Genomic DNA, 10,148 nt, shown 5'->3' with positions numbered 1-10,148 from the left:
TTTGTCCTGTTTCTATTTTATTCCTATTTAATGTATTCATTGCCAATTCACTGTATTAAACTGGTATTTTAATTTGCAATGCTGCAATAATCTGTTTTTGTATTTCTATGTTTATCTCATTATGGAGTATTAAGTGCCACTGTGATTGTACATTATGTGCAAAAATCAATAAAAATATTTGATTTATTCAACGTTTGATTGAATATATGTTGATGTGGGTTCTTATTTTAATGCCAAACTTGACTTTATAGCACCAAGCAATTCATAAAAAATATCTGACATACTGCAGCGTGTCATCTAATTGTTTAGGCCATATGCTCACAATACTATTTCATCCATTAGTGGGAATCCCGACAGAGAAATAGAATAGGGAAATAAAATGTGTTAATTCCCCCATGATGTCCCTCACACATACCTAAAGGCGACGGAAAAGATGGCATGGAGCATCGAAAAACTCCTGAGCCCCAGAAATCAGGTGCAACCCTAATAAATATGGAGCCACACAGCGCAGAATGACTGTCCACTTTAATTGCACATTTTCCCACAGTAATTGACGGAATAATTAAGACTCAGAGGAGCCACTGAAACCATCTGTGCAGGTAAAGAGAGGAGGTCCAAGAGGGGCGATGGAGAGGAGGAAGGAAAGCGAAACAGTAGGACTAGCAGAGAGAACAAGAGTGCAAATGCGAGCAAAGGAGAAGAGGTGGATGAAGAGAAAAGAGGAGTGGAAGAGATGAACTCATTAGTTTCAGTGTTATTCACCGTGGAGAAGCTGCTCTGCCAAATTCAACTTCTGCCAAACAGATTTACCCAAGATACCAAAAGCTGAGTAAAGTTTCCCTGTAGGTGTGTGTGTGTGTGACTGTATCCGTGTGTGTGTGTGTGTGTGTGTGTGTGAGCGCACTCTTCTGCAAATGTCATGATGTACAGAACGACTGTGTGCGTGCCCATGTGTCTGCGTAGCCCTCGTGTACATATGTGTGTGTGTGCATGTGTGTGTGTGTGTGTGTGTGTGTGTGTGAGTGTGTGGGGGGGGGGGGGGGGGGGGGTCGGAGGTACAGTTACTTATCGGTGTGTCAATGTGATAATTTAATTTAGAGGGCGAACACAGGGACACAGCAGACAGCAAGAGAACACAAACAGAGATATGAAGAAAATAAAGAAGGGGAAAAAGACACCACCATTACTCTTCTGATGCCTCTTCTTCTGTGCAAACATTTATTCTTTGTTTAACATAGATACACACAGGCCATCTGGGTGCTCGCGCAGTAGAACTAGCAGCTACAAAGGCGACCCCTTTCTCTTTCTGCATGCTAGTATTACAGATTGTTGGCAGTGGCAGCTAATCATGTCACAGCAGACATGCCGAACATCATGACTGGCTGACAAAAAGATGAAACAGGCTTGCTTTAAAGTCCCTACCACGTTACTATGTTTGTTCTCTGTTTTGTTTTTCCTCTCAGGCTCACACCACTGTGCATCTGTGGATACTTTTGTACCGTTAGCGTCTGAGATTGACAAGTTATTCACTAATGAGAGTGAATTTCAGTTTGTGGTGAGCAGAATGAAATGAGTACTGTGTGTGTGTGTGAGTGTGTGTGTGTGAGTGTGTGTGTGTGTGTGTGAGTGTGTGTGTGAGAGTGAGTGTGTGCGTGAGTGTATATGTGTGAACACGTAAACGCAGTCAGCTCCCTCAGCCAATGAATAACGCCTTAGCAGTGATTAAGGTCCGTAACCACGGCAACGTTTAGTACAGACAAAAGATGGTGACTTCAGCAGCTTTGGAGAATATTTATACTTCACCTGAGCGGTGTGTCAGGTTATGTGACACCAATAAAAAAAAAAAAAATTAAAAGAAATTGTGAGCTTTTTCTTAGAATGAATTGAACAATTTCATGTGTAGAAGCCACAAAACTGGTGGCAGCAAATCTGGTGGAGCCACAACAAATTGGTATGAAATATGAGAATGTCACATCTGTCTTATCTCCAAGTTACCAGCATCTGCAACTACTGGCTGTCCAGTAAAAAAATCTAAAGCACTTTGCAGGTGTCAAGTCTTCAATCAGATTTGATGGGAAGTACCTGAAAATTTCAGGCAGAATGGAGTTGTCACTCTTACCAAAGTGAAAACTGTGTGCGAACTGGGTTTAGCACAATGCCTAGGAGTGACAAGTGTACTTAGCTGAGGTGTTGTTGTACTGTTTAAATGTAAATTTGTTTTTCGCATTGAAAAAGTGAAAGAAAGCAGGTTTTGATGATTGAAGATAAGACAGCAGCTTGACACTGAAATATGAAAAGAAAGGGTGCAGAGATTAATGGATGTAAAGAATTTTTACGGAGTGAAATTTTAATATCTATGTCTTAGTCTCCTAAACTTGACACTAATCAAAGTTGTTTTTCTTGTATAAAAGTAACATTTATCCAGCTTTCCGTGGGACACACTGATGAAAAAAGGCTTATCCAATTTGTGCCACTTTTGCATAATCCAAATCATGCTATTGTCAAATAATCCAATTTTTGGAGCAGTAATGTAATCTTGGCATTATTCAGGTCCACAGTACATAATCTGCATTTCAGTTTTATGAGACCATATTGCACTATATCCTCTCTCTCTCTCACTGCCTCTCTCTCTCTTACAGTTTCTCCAATCCTGTTTACCGGGTCTAGGAAAGAAGACATTAACCCGTAATAAAGGCAGGAAGATGGAATCAACAGGGGAGGAAACGCATTATAAAAGGATGGGTGGGGAGGTAGTCAACAGGCCTCAGCTCCCACAACATCAAGGAAGTCCCAGGAGGAAAAGAAGAGGAAGGGAGCCAGGTCCATGGAGGCCTGCGGGGAGGGCCAGAATACATTACTGTCATCGCTGGTGCAGCTCCCCAGACTCACGGAGCTAGAAAGTAGCATTGAGAGCGAGGGGAACGCAGAACACAACTGATTCTATAGAACTACAAAGTGTTCTAGCTGTCAGTGTGGCTGTGAGTGATGTAGGGGATGGGCTTCGGAAGTGTATTCATGTGTGAATGTGTGCGTGTAGTTGTGGTGATGTAGAGGCAAATACTAGAGGCTTGTAGTAATGCATTACAATAACAAAGTGATCCCATTGACGAATGAATGGGTGAATACTTGAATCGTTTTCATTCAAGAGTGTCTGCCTCATTTCTAAAGCATGTAAAGTAGAAATACTGATTCCAAACACTGATAAGCAAGAGTGTGACATAGAGACAGAACTGAACAGAACCAAACATCTTCAAGTCCTTGAGTAAAATTTCAAATCCATACAAGCTTTGATTGTGCTTTTAGGCTATTTTGGGATTGGATCAATACCACTCTCATATCTGTTAAATACATATCGTGTCGTTAAATATAAGGCTACAACCAGCCGCCAGTTAGCCTAGCTTGGTACAAAGACTGTAAACAGGGGGAAACACTAGCCTCACATTTGTTCAATCTGGAAAAAAAAAAAAAAGAATTATTTGTGCCTGACTATTTCTTGGTTAACTTCCTTAAGTCTCCGTTGTTTGTCCGGCAAACTCGTGGTGGTGACAAGACTTAACAAAGCTACTGCTGCTGGGCAAGACAGCACTTTACAAGCAATATTGTTTTCACACTATAATTAAATAGATTAAAACAAACAAGATGCAATGTGTTAATTAGTGAGCATTTGAGGTGCTGGCAGGTCGATGCCATTACCCTGTTTCCTCTGCAACACTCCAACAACATTGTCTGGCTCACTTTGGATAGTTTAAGGAAAAGAGGATACAAATCAATGCAACAGGACCAGCGATATTGTCTTTTTTATTCCACACATAATCCTAATCCTTGTCAAATGTAGCACCTACATTACCACATTACCCGCAATGCTACTCAGCCACTGACAGTTTGGCTGGAGTTTCAGGTGTATGATGCTAGTAGCAGCTACGAGTGTCACATTAGTGCTAATTTGGCAGGGAGTTGTTGAAATGTACATGTTGGGACACTACAGTGTACTGTTGAACTGTTGAACATTCCAGCTTCACTTTAACCTACTGATGAAAGTGACTGGCTGCAGCCAACACTTTCTAGGAGAGTATGCTCTCAATTGTTATTCCTCTCAGCAGGTATTTGAGATGTGATATACATAATTTCATTACAAACTCATTTTAAAACTAAAAAGATGAAAGAGATGGGGCTACTGAAGCGCTCACATGTCCTTGTGCAGCTATTATTAACACAAGAAAAATGAATATAGAACTTGAGATGAATGGGATTAGTGTCTTAACGCTGCTCTTTTCAAACATTAGCTAGATCCGACAGTCCCTGCCCTCTTCAGGTTATTAAATAGCCCATTGAGGGCATCCATCTCTTTTGATAATTACGAGCTGCCTGGGACGATCTTCCTTTTATTTAACAATTACATGTCTCTGAGACAGTCTAAGTGTAAAGATATATTTTCTCCTGCCTATGCCTAGTTCTATCTGGCCCAGTTTTCTGCTGCCTGCTCCTCTCAGATCTAAAAAACTCCAACGACAGAGGGGGGCTGTGAAGTCTTTAAAGCAACTCTGAATCTCAGAATGTCTAAAGGAGAAGGGAGCACCAGGGGGAAGAGTGAAAGGAGAAAGGGATAAAGTAAAAGAGGAGTGTACAAGAATGAAAAAAAAAATTGAGAGGAGTACAGAGATACAGAGACACAAATACAAAGTATGTCCATGAGAGATGGAGGGGGGGGGGTTGGTCGTTCGACACAGTCGGAGCAGGGTGCAGTGACTGTGAAACTGCTTAAATAAACACTGCAAGAGAGCAGGAGGGGTGGAGGGAGTAGGGGAGAGTGAGCGATTGGGCCCCTCCGAGGGAGAAAAAGCTAAAGAATAAAGGAAAGAGAGTGGACGCAGGCTATTTTTTACACAAGGAAGAAGAGAGGCATTAAGGGAAGATACACAGGGGTAAAAAAAAGTGAGGTAGATGGTGTGAGTCACCAACAGAAAAAAAAAAAAAAAACTGAGATGAAAAGCTCGATTACGAACCAGACTGTAGAATTGGACTAAGAGGTGGAGCATTTTAAAAGATGGAGGCAATGAAGGTGAAATGCCGTTAGTATAAAAGGTGGTAAAGTAGAGGGGAAGATAGCGAGTGACTGAGGAGAGTGAATCGATGGAAACAGAAGCGATGACTGCCAAAGGGGAAAAATGCCTCAGGGACCGCTCCAGCCTTAACTCACATAACGCTCCTGTGACAGAAAAACCTTTTACCTCCAATCCCGGTAATTTCCATATTCACTTCAGCCAATATTGGCTCGGTCTGTTACGTGAGGAGCCAGTGTCATGGCTCCGCAGGGATTACACAACCTATTAAAACCAACTGACATTTGCAAAAACAAATGGTAGTTTAACAGAAAGTGCTGTAGTAAAGATATGAGCTTTTCATCTACCGGTTCTTCTCTCACTAATATTGAGTGTGTTCCCTTTATGCTGTAGAGATTTTAATGCAGAGATAATTAGTTTCTGCACAAGCATCTCTAGATGCATATAGTAGTATAGGGTATGCATTTCATGGATTATTAATTTACATTATATAATATTACAGAATGTATGAAGTAAGTTATTCTAGTTGATGCAAATTGCAGAGAATTTTAAAAGTCCAAATCCCAAAGATAAGATACAGATGCAGGGTGACCCTTTTCAACAGGATCATTATCTGTCATACAATTTTTATGTTGCTCATACAAGTCATAATATATCATACTCCATGATGGGCTAGTTTCTACCACATTTTATTTCAAAGTCAAAACTCAACAACTACATTAACTCGCTTTCCTGCTAAGAGAAAAAAGATCAACATCACTCTGTGTGTAAAGTATGGAGCTGGAACCAGAAGGTGATTAGCTTTGCTTATTTTAGCTTAGCTTAGTACAGGAAAACAGCTAGTCTGATTCTGTCGAAAGTTTTTATGCAACAATACAGCTAAAAGGTCACTATCAACATGTTATATCTTGTTTGTTTAGTCTGTACACACACAGAAATGTAAAAAATAAACAATTACCAGTTTCACAGAAAGTTTCGTGCTGTAACTATTTCTTGGCGAACAACAGCCAGGAGCAGAGATGTCTCAAAGTCTTGTCATAATTGCGCGGTTGCCAGGCAACCAGCAGAGAAGTGCTGGAGCAAGTGAATTAACTGTTATTTGTCAAGAAATAGTATAATAACTGTTTTTATTATTCTGTTAATGTTTTGGATTAAACACATGACATATAAAAAGTTCATTATTGAGCTTTAGAGGTGTTGATGGGTGGATTTTGTTCACTTCGAGTGTTTCTCCTGCTTCAAGTCTTTATGCTAAACTGAGTTAATCTCCTCCTCTCTTTAGCTTCATACTTTATGCACGTTGCATCAGTCTTTCATCTAACTCTCGGAGAGAAAGTGAATGTTATACAATGCCTTTAAAGTTTGTTCATTATGGCCAGAATATACTTTTTTGCACTTGTTAGAAGGGGAAAAAAGATATGCTTTTTAATTACTTTTTTAATATATTGTATTTATATAACTATAGCAGAGTATTTCTGCTGCCATTTGAAGGAAAACATATACTTATTTTCTTATATTACAATGACAAAAATTCATGATATATGTTTATTTTTTTATTATTACCATGCTTTGCCATTTTAACAAGGTTTTCTTGTTATAACAAAATATCACCTTTACTGCTCAGTAGAGTGCGTTAGATGGAAATGTAATTTAGAAAAATAACAATGGTAGAATACTAACAGTAAAACTATTACTGATAAGTTATTTTGTGTGGTAACTTGACTTGTTAAGAATAGTTCTTGCAGCACTTTATGATTCTGATTATTCTCATATCTTATTGATATACCAATTTCCTCACTGAGAAGGCCCTCACATATTTGTGCGTCATATATTTTTATGTTTATTATTTTTACAACACTAACTAGCCCAAAGGGAACAGGTTTTTAACACTGAATTTGAAATGTTACTATTTAAATACATCATATGCCTATAAACACATTTATTTCACACTACATTGTTACACTTTGTGCACTTTTCTAACCCATCTATTACAAAAACATATGATATTGATGCATTTTTGTATTGCCTGTATGAATGAGAGAATTGTGCACACTTTCGTACACTGATAATTCTGTGAGGTTGTGTGTTCCTTTGGTTGTGTTTCTGTATGTACGGAGCACCCATGTGTGCATGGGCGCTGCTGCTCCGGCTGCAGGTTTCTGTCTGTCGTCTCCGGACCAAAGGTCAGCAGCTCAACTGTCACATTTAGTCCGTCACAGCATCTGCTCTGTCTTACAAAAATGGTGTGAGGTTCAAGCTCGGCTGACGACACTCGACCTTCCAGTGTGGGCTGCATGTGAGCCAGGAGGAGAGTGACAGGGCCAGGCTGAGAAATGGCAGCCGACACAGGGGTCACAGAGCCAAAGGGCCATGAAGAGAGTCACAGGGATGGAGAAAACACAGGCAGGGTGATGGAGGATAACCAGAAGAGAGGACAACTTCTCTGGGCAGCGTTTGCGTCTCTCTCATGCTCTCTTGCTCCGTCTTTGTGTATTTCTCTCTTCCACACCTGGGTCTTCTTTCCCTCTACCCCCATACTCCGTGTGTTCTCACTTTCCTCTCCTTCACTCTCTCTCTGCTGCTCGCTCTACTGCTCTGTTGGCTTCAGGCAATGCTGTCTGTTCCCCTCTCTCACTCTGTGATGGAGGGATGGCCTGTGGAGTGAAGGGGGCGATGAAGCGATGGAGACCTTCAACGTAGGAAAACACACCCCTTTCCCTCTTTTGTTGACCCTGAACATCGACCCAATTAATCATTTATTGTCTGTATGACAACCTTCAGAACATCATAGTTGATGTGCTTGTTCTATTAAAAGGGTCAGTCCACCAAAATTACAAAAGGACCTATTGTCTCTCTTACTGATGGTATCTAGCCATGGATTTTTATTATTATCATTATTTTTATTACTATGTATTTGTCTGGATTTGTGTTGAGATTTCTGCCTCTATGGAGTTTAATGGAATTTTATTTGTGATAGTCACAGCATTGAACAAAAACAATGGCTGGGAACATTGCTGTGAACAGTTGTCTTAAATAACTACTAATATTAGGACTGAGGGAAACTGAATTCTTGTTTTCTTGACATTGTTTCTTATATATAAGAATAATTTTCCCCTAACTTTTACCAAATGTGTGAGTTTCTAAACATATCCATAAAAATGCTTTAGTTGCTAGGAGATGATGTTGTATTTGAACAGTGAATATTAGAGGGGAAAAAAATTAATATTTGATGTCAAGAGGATATTTTTACTGTTATGTTCAATATCAACATTTTATGGCTTGCCAGATACCTTAATTAACATTTTCAAATTATGTTGAGTAAAAGAAAATGGAATCCATGCAGCATTACGTGTCTGACAAAACAGAATTAGCTGTGTATAAACATAAATTCAAGGACAAAAGGTTGCTTATGCGATTATTGCTTTGGAAGAAATTCTGCAATGCAAGATAATACAAGAGGCTAGTGAGGAAATGTTTTTGTAATTTGGGTGAACTGAACCTTTAAGTACGATCTTATTAATACATGCTGTGCCATACTGTAAATAACTGTCTCATTTATCTAAAACCTGGTGGTGCAAGTGTGTGTGACTGCCAGGGCACAAAGTGCAGGGGAAAGCGTGTGTATGCAAAAGTGAGTGCACATTGAATGTGTGTGTTTACTCCACCTGTACACTTTGCCTGGTGTTTGCATGTGTATTATTCGCACGTTTCCTCTGCACTCTGTAGCATGCTTCATTATCTCCTCACACATTTTAATGAGCCAGTTCTTCAGGATCGGACCAATTAGTCTCAGTAATCTGGTCAATTTAGCCATCCTGCTTCCTCCTCGGGGTTTTCAGCCTCTGGAAATCACACTAACGCTCTGCCATTCGATGGGAGCACTGAATGGGGTGGAAGGAGGAGGAGCAGAGGGGTTTATGTAGAGTTGGGTGGGGGTGGTGGTAGGAGTAGAAAGGGGAAGCTATAGGCCGTTCGATATCATAATGGTGCATTACAGCTCCGAAAGCTCCCAACGCGCCACAGCGAGCTACACCCGAGGTCAGACAGAGTATCATTTAGCTCTGATAGAAGCATCTGTGCTTTGAGCGGCGGCCCTCTCGCTTGCTCTCTCTCCCATAGGCATTATCGTTTAATTGCAGGTATAGCGGGTACACGGGGTTAGCAAGGGTTATCCGTAATGCGAAGCAGCGTGGTTATAACCATGTATCACCGTCACTCTTTTCTCCATTAGACTGAACCAAGTGTCGGGGTATCGATCTTCAAGCCTCATTTGCATGCAATAAGCTGAGCTATTATCAAAGCCTTAATGAAGATTTTAAATCTGCGTCTGGATCTGGCGTGACCTCAGCATCAATTGGTGTGGTCCATTGCCTTGTGCACCTTCTTCCTGACCCTTGTTCCACTCCGTCTCATTATGTGGTGACATTTGTACGGCAAGCATAACTTCAATCTTGCATAATTAGCTCCTACCTATAATTAAGACACCTCTCGCGGCTCTTCACTATCTGATTGTTTTGCTGTGGTGTGCTGTGTTATTAACTTTGCAGGGGGGAAGAAAAAAAAAAAAAAAAACCTCCCCAGCTCATGTTACTGATTGTCTCTTCAGTAAGGTGCTCACTTAAACTTAAATGCTCCTGCTGAATGTTTTGCAATTCTTTATCATACTTGTTTATGGTAATTTATTCTTTTTTTCCCCTCTGTGCACATGAAAGGAGACACTAAGTGTGTAAAAGTGATAGCTCCATATGCAATCTTTCTTGTCTGAGTAAAGGTAAGGTAAAAGTATAAAGGCAGACACAATTCAATGATGTTAACAACAAGATACCATTTACTATTTAAATTTTTTTTGTCCTGTGGTTGCTCCAACATCTCTCAGCCCGCTGCTTTTAGGTGTGCATAAATGACTCTCTTTATCAAAGTATACACTGGCAAAATGAGCAGTTAATTGAGATACAGAGTGTTTGTCTTGGACTGAATACACTAACATCATATCGATTGCAAGGCCTTGTTTATGTCACATTTGACTGAGCATGATCAATTCTGTCCTGGCACTTTGATTGATCACCAATATGCTGTCACAAGTATTGA

The sequence above is a fragment of the Seriola dumerili genome, unplaced genomic scaffold, assembly GCF_002260705.1.
Source record: "Seriola dumerili isolate Sdu_G_001 unplaced genomic scaffold, Sdu_1.0 BDQW01000110.1, whole genome shotgun sequence".
Classification (NCBI taxonomy): domain Eukaryota; kingdom Metazoa; phylum Chordata; class Actinopteri; order Carangiformes; family Carangidae; genus Seriola; species Seriola dumerili.
The sequence above is the reverse complement of the archived record's forward strand: the minus strand, read 5'-3'. Positions refer to the sequence as shown.